The sequence below is a fragment of the Oryctolagus cuniculus genome, chromosome X, assembly GCF_964237555.1.
Source record: "Oryctolagus cuniculus chromosome X, mOryCun1.1, whole genome shotgun sequence".
Classification (NCBI taxonomy): domain Eukaryota; kingdom Metazoa; phylum Chordata; class Mammalia; order Lagomorpha; family Leporidae; genus Oryctolagus; species Oryctolagus cuniculus.
This window is the reverse complement of record NC_091453.1, coordinates 21,720,144-21,734,332: the sequence shown is the minus strand read 5'-3', so window position 1 is coordinate 21,734,332 and position 14,189 is coordinate 21,720,144. Positions and strand designations below refer to the sequence as shown.

At 40.1% G+C, this 14,189-nt stretch overlaps 1 pseudogene; it reads right to left on the bottom strand.

Moving 5' to 3' along the window:
* Positions 1–12,731: 12,731 nt before the first annotated feature.
* LOC100359078 (protein ABHD13-like) lies at positions 12,732–13,660 on the bottom strand (annotated as a pseudogene).
* Between the last annotated feature and the right edge of the window lie 529 nt (positions 13,661–14,189).

Here is a 14,189-nt window from a genome sequence, read left to right as displayed (position 1 = left end):
CTCAGATTAGTTACCTTGCTCCAGTTTACACTTAAATTTGGCCTGATAGATTTTCCCTTTTTTATTAGCCCAACAATGTTTTAAGGTTACTTTTTATTTTACTTTTTAGATTTACTTCAGAGACTGACAGATAGATAGGTAGATAGACAGTTCACATTCCAAATGCCCACAATAGTCAGCGCTGAACCAGGCTGAAGTCAGGAGGCAGGAAATCAACCTGGGTCTCCCACATGGCTGACAGGGACCCTGCCTACCAGGGTACACATTAGCAGGACACTGCAATAAGTAGCCGGGACTAGAACTCAGGCACTGTGATATGGGATGCTGGTGCCCCAAGTGCTGTCTTAACTTGTGTTCCAAATGTCTGCCCCTACATTTTGTTTTTGATCTGGTATTTTTTTGTTGTTTTCAGCAAGACACCCAATGCAAACACCTGGCCATCTCTAGAACCAAACTAGAAGTTAGATTTGCATGTGGGCTTCTATAAGCTTTGGTTAATTTTTGTCCTTTCTAGAAAAAGAAGTATTTTGGGATCAAGAGGAATTCCAATTGCATTTCAGACTTTTCTGTATGCCACCCATTGTGTTGGGATGTGGATGGCTTGTTGACTAATAAGGTCTTTAGAATTCATATTGCTGTCGCTCCCCCTCTTCGCGAGGAACGACACTAAACCCTGCCTAGGCTTCATATCCGAGTCACGGCACCATTATGTCGCTCCCCCTCTTCGTGGAGGAACGACACTAAACCCTGCGCTGTTCTTTTGTCTGCTCGGCCCTCCCGGGTTTGCTGCTGGTTCTTCCCGGGTTGGCTACCGACCCTTCCACCTCCGTGGAAGGGCGGTTCCCCCTGCCACTTTCCCCACTTCCGCGGGGGAGCGGCACACCGCCGGCAGGCTCTCTTGGGGGCTTCTCGGGGGCTGCTCAGGTGTTCCTCTTAGATATTCCTGGTGCATGTTGTCTCTCTCCTCCTTTATAGTCCTCTTCCACCAATCCCAACTCTGCTACCCACACGCCGAGTACGCTGCTCTCCTGCAATCAGGAGCAGGATCAGCTCCTGCAGGTCATCACTCAAGTTGGCGAGAGGCAGCTGCGTAGAAGTTGTTACTCCCTTCTGAGTGCCATATTGTGGGAGAGCAGATGCATAGAATAAGTCTTAATTCAAGTAACTTAGTCTAGTCCGAGTTGCTCCCCACATATTGCAACAAATGTTAACAGAACATTTAGGTTCAACAAGAACTTCAATTCCTTCACATTACACAGTTTTTCAATTTCAGCATTATTTGTACTTCTATTCCTTCATTTAACTCTTCTTAATATATTTGCTTTAGGTCATTATGATATTATCCACTGCTTTGGGGTGCAAAACTTAACCTGAGATCTAAACTTGCGGTTCAGATAATTTAAGCTACCTTGTATTATTACCACAGGAATGAACAGTGAGATAGATTATAATCATGGAGAAAGTTCAGGCTATGAGAAGAATCAGAACTCTTAGGCCTATGACAGTGCTTAAGCTCACTTGGATCTTGGATAATGAAGGCATAGGAGGTGTTGATGTTTCAGGGTGAACTTATGGTACAGGAACTCTTAACATTATTTTGAAGGAAGAAAGTACAGTGGGTTCACTGTAATGCACCTTTCAAGCTCTGTAAACGCAAGGGAAGTCTATAAAAATGGGATTTGGGGAAAAGCCCAAAAGCACTCCTTGTGAAAGAATCTTTCTATACAGGATAAACAAAGGATTTAAAATATAAGCTAGTGTGGAACTCAACTGAGTCCCCATTGGTTGGTGAATTTTTCCTGACAGGACTGGGGAAATTTCTTTAAAGTTTTTCAAATACCGCATCTTCAAACGGACCAGACTTCATAAAATTTCCTACTGCTAAAATAAACTAGTCCCTTCTGACTCACAATAATCAGGCTGTTACAAGTTTGTGGGGTAGTGAGATGTTTATCTCCTTATTTCCTCACGGTTCATGATTGAGCACATGTAAGTAATATAAATACCAGTCCATAAAGATCTATCAACACAGCATTTATTCTTTGGCAGCTGTTTACACTAAAAGTTTCAAAAACCAATTGAGAGTTTGTTACATATTTTTATGGAGTGTTTTATGGCTGTGATCAAATAAAATCATATATTTACAACATTTGAAAGGATTTTTCTTGTCTATCAACTTTATATACAGCAAGGGTTGGAAACACAAACACACATTTATCCATTTTTATCAAACTAGCTAAAAAGAAGACCTTACTGTTTTTAAATGGGAATTCATTTGAAAGTCCTGCTTCCAATTTGAGTAAATAAAGATTTGTAGTTTTCAGTCTACTAACCAGAAACATAGGTGAAGTAAACTTGCTTGACACCTGGAAACTACGCGCAAAGGAAGCTATTTCTTGGTACTGAAAGAAACATGATCCTTAAAGCACCTTCAGGCTTCAGTACTTAGCCAGAGTAGGCAAATTGACCTAAATAGGGGCCCAATTACTGGAGATCTATGAGCTGAGTAGCTAAAAGATGATAGGGGAGCATTTGCCTTTCTAGCTCTGCTTCCATATGCAAATAAATAAATATAAACAAAAACTGATTATAAATCTCACTTTCTAAGCTTTTACTCTCTATTAGGCAAATTATATACATTAGTTCTAGCTTTTGCCACAAAAGCAGGAAAAATAAGCACTATTGCCCCCATTTCACAGATGAACAGTCATAGCCAGGTTAACATACTTGTCCACATTTACATACCTAGTAATGATATTTGAAAACACTTCTTCATTTCAAATGCTGAATTATTTTTATTATACTGTTAGCTTACTGTTTGGTATTGTGAAAAATGAAAATGTGCATTTTTACTTGACACATATTTAAAACTTCATATGTGAATCACAAAAGTAAGTACACTTCCAGTATTTATTTTTTCTCTAACACCTACAGGATGTTTCAGTGTTGCAAATACACCTGATATTAAGTGTAGTTTAATCCTGTTCATATTCATATTAAGTATTTAAAGTCCTGGGCCTTCTTGATGTACTATTCTGAATCCTTTATTTCTTGCACTCCAAGTAGCACAATTACAAATACAAGCTTCAAAATGTTAAAAGTTCAGAAGAAATTTAAAAATGGGCTGAAACTCCTTCTCCTTGTAATCATTTTATAAAATAGTAAAAATAACAGAGACTTGATCTTAGCTCATAAAAGGAAAGAAAATGAGAAAGAAATGTATTCAAGAGGAAAAGGCCATAGGAAAGTGATGCTAGGATATCAAGACAAAATATATTGACTTTGGACCTTGCTTCGCACACAGAGGAGAGAATTTCGACATTCCTAATGATCTGAATTTGCTTCTTATGTGCAAAGTATTTGAACATGATTTTTTTTTACCAGTGAGGATATATTTCTGGACTAACAGTTATAAATAGACTTGATTAGTAAGAACATGGACTTGATTAAACAAGAACATGTATGTCAACATTCATATTATCCAATAAGGGCCTAGTTAATGAACACTCGTGTCTCTCTTTTTTCTCTTCTTCATCTTTACAACCTATTTTTTTGACAACTATGACATTGTAAAGAAAGCACTATTAGGTGTGTTAGGTAAATTTGTGTTAATATCTTGATTCTCAATTCTCATAGCTATGTGATACAGAGCAAGGTATTTAAACTGCCTGCATCTTGGTTTCTTGATCTGTATATGGATTATTTATTTATTTTGAATCTTTCATGTGATGTTGTATCTTAGTACTAAGATGTTTCTGGTTGGATTACAGTTATTCAATGGCAGACCTCTCAATGGGGAAACAGACTTCTAGGAAGTTAATATGAAACCATTTGTTAGGGTCTTTCTGTCAACTCATGAGAGATGCTGTGCAAGTCAAAACTACTCACTAAGCTATTCTTTAATTCCTTACCCACAGACACTATGATATAGTAAATGTTTGTTGCTTTAGTCACGAAATTTGGGGGTAATTTGTTGCATAGCAATAGATAACTAATACAAATCTCTTGAAGGATGCAGTGTTTCTAATACAATTACCTTTTGTGACCATAGATTCCATCAGTATTTGGACAAAAGGCTTCCATAGTCTTGGCAGCCCATGGCAAGAGCCTCCGGGTGGTCACTGACTTCATAAATAAGTGTGCTAATTGTTAAAGGAACAACAGAAGTCACTGTGCACTTACTCCCCATGTAGGGCCTCCGTCCTTTATGAGTTGTACTATGAGAATCTACTGCAAATCTTGTTCTCAAACTGTACTCTATATGTTGTGGGGGGGGGTGTGGGTTCAAACTGTTGGAATCTGTTCTTAATATGGATTGGTTCTCTGTATATAAAATCAAACTAAAAATGAAGAAGCGGATGGGAGAGGGAGAGGGAGGTGGGATGGGAGTCAGGGTGGGAGGGTGGGTATGGGGGAAAAAACACTATATTCATAAAGTTGTACCTATGAAAAATGCATTCATTAAATAGAAACTTAAATAAATAAATAAATACAATTACCTACCATCTGTGGATATAGGTAATATTATTTGTGCAATGTAGAAAGTTCTAAATAATTAATGAAGTGATGAAGTGTGGGAGTGGAAAGAGAATTTCAGAATACAACCAAAAGGATCTTGAACAACATGGATTGGGGCCCAGCAGGTTAACCTGCCACTTGCATCCCATATAACAGTACCAACTGTTCCATTTCCAATCCAGATTCTTAGTAGTGTACTGGGAAAGCAGTGGATGGGAGACCTGGATGGAGTCACAGGTTCCTTGCTGGCCTGGCACAGCCTGGCCATTGCAGCCATCTGGGAAGTGAACTAGCAGATGAAAGATCTTTCTCTTTCTGTCTCTTTCTCTCTCTTTCTAACACTGCCTTTCAAATAAATAAACTTTTCTAAAAACATAAAAATAGAGGCCAGCACTGTGATGCAGCGGGTTAAAGCCCTGGCCTGCGGCATCAGCATCCCATGTGGTGCAGGTTTGAATCCTGGCTGCTCCACTTTCAATCCAGCTCCCTGCTAATGTGCTGAGAAAGCAGCAGAGGATGGCCCAAGTCCTTGGGCCCCTGCATCCACGTGGGAGACCCAGAAGAAGCTCCTGGCACCTGGCTTTGGATCAATTCAGCTTTAGTCATTGCAGCCATTTGGGGAGTGAACCAGAGGATGGAAGACCTCTCTCTCTCTCTCTCTCTCTCTCTCTCTCTCTCTCTGTGTCTACCTCTCTCTATAACTCTGTCCTTCAAATAAATACTTTAAAAATAAAATAAAAATAATGAAAAATAATAATATGGATTAATTATTCTATGCTATTATTTGTGTTTTTATTTCAATAGGATTTCAAAGTAAGGCTGTTTTCTTAGCTAAATGAAGTGCCTTTTGACAAAAGATGCAGTTTATATTGCATGCATGATATTTAAAATTAATTAATTAATTTATTTATTTGAGAAGCAGAGAAACAGAGAGAGCTCTCCCATCCAATAGTTTGCTCCCCAAATGCCTGTAACAGCCAGCCCTGGGCTGAAACTGAAGCTGGGAGCCAGGAACTCTATCTACATCTCCCACATGGGTGGCAGGGTCCCAAGCACTTGAGCCATCTCCTGGCACTTCCCTGGTTCTGCTGTAGAAGAGATGGGGATCCAGTGTGCTGCACCTCCCCTACCAAGACCCACCTGTGGGAGCAGCCATCTTGATCAAGTCATGCCCAGGGGCCTTGGCGGGCCTACCTGCGGCTGGGCTGCTAGAGTCCAAGGTCACAATGGTTCTTCAAAGTGAAAGCAACCAATCCCTAGTGCCAAGCAGCCAATATTCTAAGGAAGCCATAAGAAAACGCCAAAGTTCAGCACGGAATTCTGGAGGAAACGATTCTTCTAGGTTTTCCGGGAAAAGCCTCAAACTGGATTACAGACTAGAGGAAAATGTACCTAAGTCAGTGGAGAAATCTCTCTGTTCCAAAAATTCTCAGGTGGCTAATAAAGGAGAAAGATCACAGCAATGTTCCATGTTCTAAAGAGGAATGTGACAAAGAGCTCCCAGTGCTTAAGCCTTATTTTGTGGATGAGCTGGAAGCAGCCGGAGTGAGGGAAGTTGGTTTGAGGGTCACGTGGCTGGGCCATGCCACGCTGCTCGTGGAAATGGACTCATATTTCTCATGGACCCCGTCCTCAGCTCCAGTGCATCACCGTCTTGAAGCATGCATAATCAAGATACTTAGATACTGATGAAGAAAACATTGAATAAATAGAAGCAGAGGAGCTTTTAAAGGACAAGGCATCATCTGATACAAATTTGCAAAACAAAGGAAAAGACTAAGAAGTTTATGAATATTATGCTTTTTTAAATCTTTGGCAACAAATTCTGCAAGTTTGTGTTTTATGTCTTGTGTAATAACTTGCTTATGCATATGATGCCTAATTCAAATAAACTACAACAGGCCAGGGACAGGGTATTTAAATAATGAATCAACTACGGTTGATTTAAAGTGATGTCAGCAATGCAATAGGAATTTGTTATGGAAAACTTATAAAACTCATTCATTTTTCTGTCTTTTCGGGCCTTTGATAAGGTGAACCAAGGCCGGCTGCCTACCTAGAGTTTTCAGGGGCCTACCCCCACAAATATCTTCCTTATATTTGCATTATAGTAAATGATAAAACTGATTCCCACTTGCTTATACACGTAGCTGTCCTTGCTCTATCAAGATTTCATGATATGCCAAATATTAAGTGATTTATTTTGTTATGCATAAAAACACAGGAGCTTGGACTCAGTTATAATTTTTTTAATTTAACGAATGCATTTTTTCATAGATACAACTTTAGGAATACATTGGTTCTTTCCCCCATACCCACCCTCTCCCTGCCCCCAACTCCCATCCCATCTCCCTCTCACTCTCCCATCTCCTTCTCCCTATCCCATCTCCTTCTTCATTATGGTTCGTTTTTTAGTTTGACTTTATATACTGTTATGGATTTTAAAGACAATGTTTTTTATTGTGGTGAAATGTGTGTGTGTGTGTGTGTGTGTGGCAAATTTTCTCACTGTCACCATTATTCAGTGTACAGTTCTTTGGCATGAAGCAAATTCACATTCTTGTGAAGACATGACCACCATGAACTTAAAGTTTTTAAAGAGAGGGAAGCAGTATATTCTATTGCATGCCTACATTTGCTAAATCAAAAGCCCTCTGATTTGGGCAGAGAAAGGGAAAGAGTGGTTACAAGGATATATTTATGACATTTTCTGTTTTTAACCTAAAAGTCAAGATTTCTGCTAAGCACAAATATAGCTACATTGCAATATTCTATAGATATAGATACAGAGTTTAAATGTTAATAGACCATACCCTTTGAATTAAATTTTCTCTACATAAACTTGCTTTTGCTGATCTCTTAGCGCTAATTCTAATTCTTAACTCTAAATATATCAATAAGATTTATAAATATTTTGTTTTCCATGATTCAAATGCCTGACATATTTTTGTATTAAATGAATTCTAAGTACCTTTGTAGCTTTTATTAAGTCAGTGTGGAATACCACCAGTTGTATAAAAGGATGGTGATTCTGGGAGTCAGCTGACCCAAATTTCAAACCTATTGAAAGGTCTGTTTTCCTGGGATTTCTCAGAACCTTCTCAAGGAAGGGGACTGGATCAGAGACTATTGGAAGCCCATTCTATGTTTCTGATCCATAGACTCAGTGAAATAAACTTTATTCATACAAAGTAATCCAGTTAAGTTTTCTACATTAAATGCTACCCAGGCAGTGCTCTGAAATTTGATTTATTTGCACTTATATATGCATGCCACTTGTTAGCCGGTAATTAAAAATGTTAGTCCGACTTCTATTTCATTGTCGACTTTCTGCGTTACCTGAAACAAGTCATGTGCTCACTGTGCCTCGGTCTCCTCCTGTGGAACACGAGAATGATCCTGACCTGCCTCCCAAAAATGTGTAGAATAAACAATAAAGTGATTTATTTTATTTTATTTATTTGAAAGACAGAGTTACAGAGAGAGGTAGAGACAGGGAGAGAGTCTTCCATCCACTGGTTCACTCCCCAGATGGCCACAATGGCTGGAGCTGTGCCATACCGGAGCCAGGAGCCAGGAACTTCTAGGTATCCCAAGTGGATGCAGGGGCCCAAGGATTTGGGCCATCTTCTACTGCTTCCCAGGCCATAGGAGAGAGCTGGATTGGAAGAGGAGGAGCCAGGACTAGAACTAGCACCCATATGGGATGCTGGTGCTTCAGGCCAGGGCTTTAACCTGCTGTGCCATACCGCTGGCCCCAATAAAGTGATTTTTAAAAAGCACTTTAGAAATAAAAGGGAGAAAATAATTTCTTAAGATATCACTGCCCAATTTACTGATAAGTATATTTGAAAGCTGAAAGTAGGCTAATGTTTTGATCGTCTGTTGTTCCTGTTGCAGATATAACCGCAAATCTTAGGACACTTAACAGTGAAGACTAACAGCATTACCCCACTCATTTTGTAAATCTGGAGAGTAAGAGCCAAAATAAATGTAAATGGTCTTTATCAAAATTAATTATTTTTGTCTACAAAGATTTGAATCATTCAAGGGGAAATGTGTATGCAGCGTGTGTATATAATGCATGTGGATGTATGTGATTTGTGGGCACTAAAGCACAAAAGATTTCCCCATAAAATAAAATAAACCTTCAGGGAAAAAAAAAGAAGAGGTGCAGATCAAATCTTAGCACTCTCATATGGAATATGGGAGTCCTAACAAGTAAACCAAATGCCCACCCAAATTTGGACACAAAGTAAGTGCTAAATCCCGGGAGTCAAAGATAAGCAGGAACATACCTGTATCAAAAACAAACAACAACAAAAACAGGTTTATATACTAGACTGCAACAAATGAGAATACATCTCGCATAGGTCCTTAAGTCATCTCATAATGGAATTTGAGACAGACTGGTTATACATTTGAGCTTGTGCTTGATATTCCCAAGGGAGATATGGAATGCCAGTTTAAGCTAGTGCTTGTCAAGAGGTAGGAGCCGGTCAGCAATTAGATTCTCAGTAACTTTTATTCAGGCAATACAGAAACAGTGTTCTGGGTGGACATCATTTTTAAAAGCAATGATTACTCAAAAAAAAGGGGACAGTCATTTTTCAGCCATTTTTTGTTCTTGTGTATAAATACTATTTATACTGCTTTGTCCGTGTTCCATAGGTTAACACTTTTACCAGTAGTGCTAATTTTTACTTCCTCAAAAAAAGATACCATGACACAGTCATGATTTAAGAGTTCTAAGAACCAGTATTGATTGGCTCACTGGGCTGATGCATGTTCTTACCTGACTTGGGATCAGTTGATAAATAATTGAAATATTAGGAGCCAGTGCTGTGACGTAGAGGGTAAAGCCGCACCTGCAGTGCTGGCATCCCATATGGCTGCCGGTTCGAATCCTGACTGCTCCACTTCTGATCCAGCTCTCTGCTAGGGCCTGGGAAAGCAGGGGAGGATGGCCCAAGTGCTCAGGCCCCTGCACCTGAGTGAGAGACCAGGAGGAAGCTCCTTGCTCCTGTCTTTGGATCGGTTCAGCTTCAGTTGAACCAGAGGATGGAAGATCTCTCTCTGTCTCTCCCTCTCTGTAACTCTGTCCTTTAAATAAAATAATAATAATAATAGAAACATTAAGCAGGACAAGGCCTTGAAAACTCTCATTATATGAATGGGGAGCCTAAAGCACAGGGAAATGGTAATCAGCTGAGGGTCACCCAAGTGGTTTGTGCCAAATTTACCTTTTACAATCCCCATTTTTGTAGATGTTACTTTTCCTGATGGTTTGCTAGTAGAGGTCATTTTGCCTCAAACTCTGGAAGTTCCAGTCACAATTTTCTGTGCCAAAAGGAGTTATACACATAGTCACTCATGGAGTGATGAAAGGCAGAATAGAAAGATGACTCAAGGGTCTGGCGCTGTGGCGCAGCGGGTTAAAGCCCCGGCCTGAAGTGCCCACACCTATATGGGCGCCGGTTTGGGTCCTGGCTGCTCCACTTCCAATCCAGCTCTTTGCTATGGCCTGGGAAAGCAGTAGAAGATGGCCCAAGTCCTTGGGCCCCTGCACCCACATGGGAGCCCTGGAAGAGGCTCCTGGCTCCTGGATTTGGATCAGCGCAGCTCCGGTTGTTGTGGCCATCTTTGGAGTGAACTAGAGGATGGAAGACCTCTCTTTCTGTCTCTACCTCTCTCTGTAACTCTGTCTTTCAAATAAATAAAATAAATCTTAAAAAAAAAAGATGATGACTCAATAAACATTTTTAAAAAAGTTAAAAAAAAAAAAAGGAGAAAGGAGCTATAGGGGCTGGGGCTGTGGCGTAGCAGGTAAAGCTGCTGACTGTGGTGCCGGCATCCCATATGGGTGCCTGTTCGAGTCCCGGCTGCTCCACTTCCGATCCAGCTCTCTGCTGTGGCCTGGGAAAGCAGTGGAGGATGGCCCAAGTCCTTGGGCCCCTGCACCCACGTGGGGGACCCAGAGAAAACTCTTAGTTCCTGGCTTTATTGGTGCATTTCCGGCCTTTGCAGCCATCTAGGGTGAACCAGTCAATGGAAGACCTCTCTCTCTCTCTCTCTCTCTCTCTCTCTCTCTCTCTGCTTCTGCCTCTCTTAACTCTGCCTTTCAAATAAATAAATAAATCTTTAAAAATAGTCTTCTCAAAAAAATAATACAGCAGTACATACATTGTTTTACAATTTTCTTTTTCCCAATTAATAACATCTTTGATATTGTTCCATAGCAGCGTCCATAAATTCTAGAAATACAGATGGCATTATTTTATTATTTTACAGAGGTAAATATGTCATTGATGACGTTTTATATACTTTTCTACATTTCTAGACTTTGTGTAAACTCTTAAAGATAGACCTTTTTTATGAAAAATAAAATAATTAAGGGCCGGCGCTGTGATATAGTGGGTTAGGCTACTGCTTACATCACTGAGATCCCATATGGGTTCCAATTCAAATCTTGGCTGCTCCCATTTCCAAATCACCTTCCTGCTAATGTGCCTGGGATGGCAGCAGAGGACTGCACAAGTTCTATGGCCCATGCACCCATGTGGAGAGACCTGAATAAAGCTTCTGGCACCTGGCTTCAACCTGGCCCAGCCCTAGCCATTTTAGTTGCTTGGGGAGTGAACCGGTGAATAGAAGACTTCTCTCTCTCTCCAACTCTGCCTTTCAAATAAATGAATAAAATCTTTTTAAAATTTTTTTTAAAAAGATTTATTTTATTTATTTGAAAGGCAGAGTTACAGAGAGGCAGAGAGAGGGAGAGGTCTTCCACCCGCTGGTTCACTCCCCAGACTTCCACAAGGGCCAGAGCTATGCCGATTTGAAACTAGGAGCCAAAAGCCTCCTCCGGGTCACCCATGTGGTTGCAGGGGCTCAAGGATTTGGGCCATCTTCTACTGCCCTCCTAGGCCACAGCAAAGATGGATTGAAAATGGAGCAGTCAGGACTCGAACTGGAGCCCATCTTGAATGCCGGCACTGCAAGTGGCAGCTTCACCCACTATGCCACAGTGCTGGCCCCACAAAGTAAATCTTTAAAAATGAATAAATAAGATAATATTTTATAGAAAACATTCAGAAATATTTTCATACAAAAATTATCTTGAGTAGTAATTGTGTTGCCATACACAGTCAATGTGCTAGGTACTGCTCATGACAGAAGGTAATTCTCTGTGAATCATAAAATATTTGAGATTCAAATAGTTTGAATGCACTTATGAACTTTCTGTTTTGTATAAACTTATCTCTACATTTGAAATTCTTGATCCTCAAAAGTGCAGTAAACAAACTTCTGTGGATCATAGAGAAATATGATGAAGCATCAAGTAGTAGACTGGGAAAGACTCATAAAGTATAATATCCTTGTCTTTATTTCCAAAGACCTAAATGCTCCAATATTGAACACAGGACTAGTGAGGGATTTTCTATTTTTCCCTTGAGAATATATATATATATATATATATATATATATATATATATATTCAGGTGAAGCCATTTCTTTCTTTCTTTTTTTTTTTTATATTGGAAAACAGGGTCCCATTTATTTGTAACAAAAAGCTAGATTGCAGCATTTACCAGAGCAAAATTCAATGATAACTTGTGCACAGCCCTCAGTTTCGCTTTTTGCCAAAAACAAAATAGAATTTACATAAAAACAGATATAACCCAGATAACCATATACATTGGTATATGATCAGTGCTATTTACATTAAAAATGTTGCATTGTATAAGCCAAGGAATAAAATACCATTATGCATCTCCTTTTAACTTTTTAGGTGTAAAATGAAATTACAGAATAGGTTTGCTTACCATGATTGTCCCAATATTTACTACAGGATTAACATCCAAAGGTTTCTTGTTTACATATATCCTTCCACAGATAGCCAGTAACCCAACTATAACACAGATTATACAATTTTAGCAACAAGAAACTTTTGAATCATTTCTATCAGTGACATAATAAAGATATGGATACATAATGACATTGAAAGTTTTGATGAAAATGTATGAAATAATCCCAGGAATTATAGTTCTTCAAATGGGAAAAACTATTTGGATCATAATAAAGGAGCACTGAGGTCCTTTCAGAGTTTAATGTCACCCTTCAGACAGGTGCAGACATAATGCACTTCTGGAAGGGAGCATTCTTCATCATTTTGCACAAATTAAAACACAATGCATCAATCAAAAAGAGACATATTATATAATTGTGACATTAGATGACGTTTTGCCATTTCTTCAGGAGAATGGCTCTTCATGACTTGTTGGATGAACTGTTCCAGTGCCGTGAAATAGCCTTGGCACTGCCACGTGTCGTTATGAGTTCCCTCTGGAAAAATGGCCAGTCTCTTAGTCCGCTGTGGGGAGAGTTCATACAGTTGTTTCATCATTACTGCTGGTATTAGTTGGTCAGAGAGTCCAGAAGCCAAATGAATAGCCACCATTCCACGCAAGGAACGGCCAAAAAGAAACATTTTTGTCTTATTGAGGTCAGGTCTCGTCATCACACAGTCCAGCACAGCTTCACGATCTGAGTCCTTCTTCACTTGTTTCTGCTTCACTTTCCCCAGATCCTTGATAATCAACAAGCAAAAGATTAACTTTGAGGTTAACCAACATGAGCAACGCATTTGGTAACCTGTGACCTATGTTGCCTGCATTCCCATGAAAGTAAATTATAGTTGGGGAGTATGGTGAGCTGTCTCCAGTGTACCTTAGCAAAATAAGACTTAGATGTGCTCCATCTTTGGTTCTGATGAAAACGTTTCATGTGGAATTCCAGTGGGTATGGGAACATAAAGGCATGAAGAGGAAGGCTGTTCTGGAAAATACAGCAAAACATCCTGGAACTTATACAGAATACCTGCTAGTGATATGAATATTAACAAAAGTAAGATAATGCCTCCATACAGATGAAAAGTCACTATCAAAGGTAAAAGAGAAATACGGTAGAGAGCCCAGGCCCCAGAAGCCAAGGCTGTCAGCCATCTTTCCACAAAGTGCCACAGCATCCAGGACTTTTCCTTTGTAGCTCTGTAGAAGCACCTCAGGCTCGTGGGCAGGCCGCACAGTTGGCCACGGGCATGAAAGCGGGAGCCATGCAGCAGCGTGTCCCACACCACTCCCATGGCTCCTCATGGTCGCAGGGCCGTCAACGTGGTCCAGCCCGGAGCTCCTATGGCGCCGCTCTCTGAAGCCATTTCTTCAATAAATCCATCTTGCCACGGAATCAATTTACAACCTTATAGTCTTGGAACATTTTATTTACATTCTTTCTGAACCTGGAAACAAGAATAAAGACAGCCTGCAGAACCAAGCTTCGATCTTTGATATATAGCTTTTATGCCTTTATTTCTTTTAATTTTAAAGATTTATTTATTTATTTGAAAAGTAGAATTACAGAGAGGGAGAGAGAGAGATCTTCCATCTGCTGCTTCACTTCCCTAAATGGCCACAGCAGCCAGAGCTGGGCCAAGCTGAAGCCAGGAGACTGGAATGCCATTCCGGTTTCCCACATGGGTAGCAGGGATCTAAGCACTTGGGCCATCTTCTGCTGTTTTCCCAGGCTCAACAGTAGGGAGCTAAATGGAAAGTGGGAGCAGCTAGGACTTGAACCTGCACCCATATGGGATGCTGACATTGCAGGTGGTGGCTTAA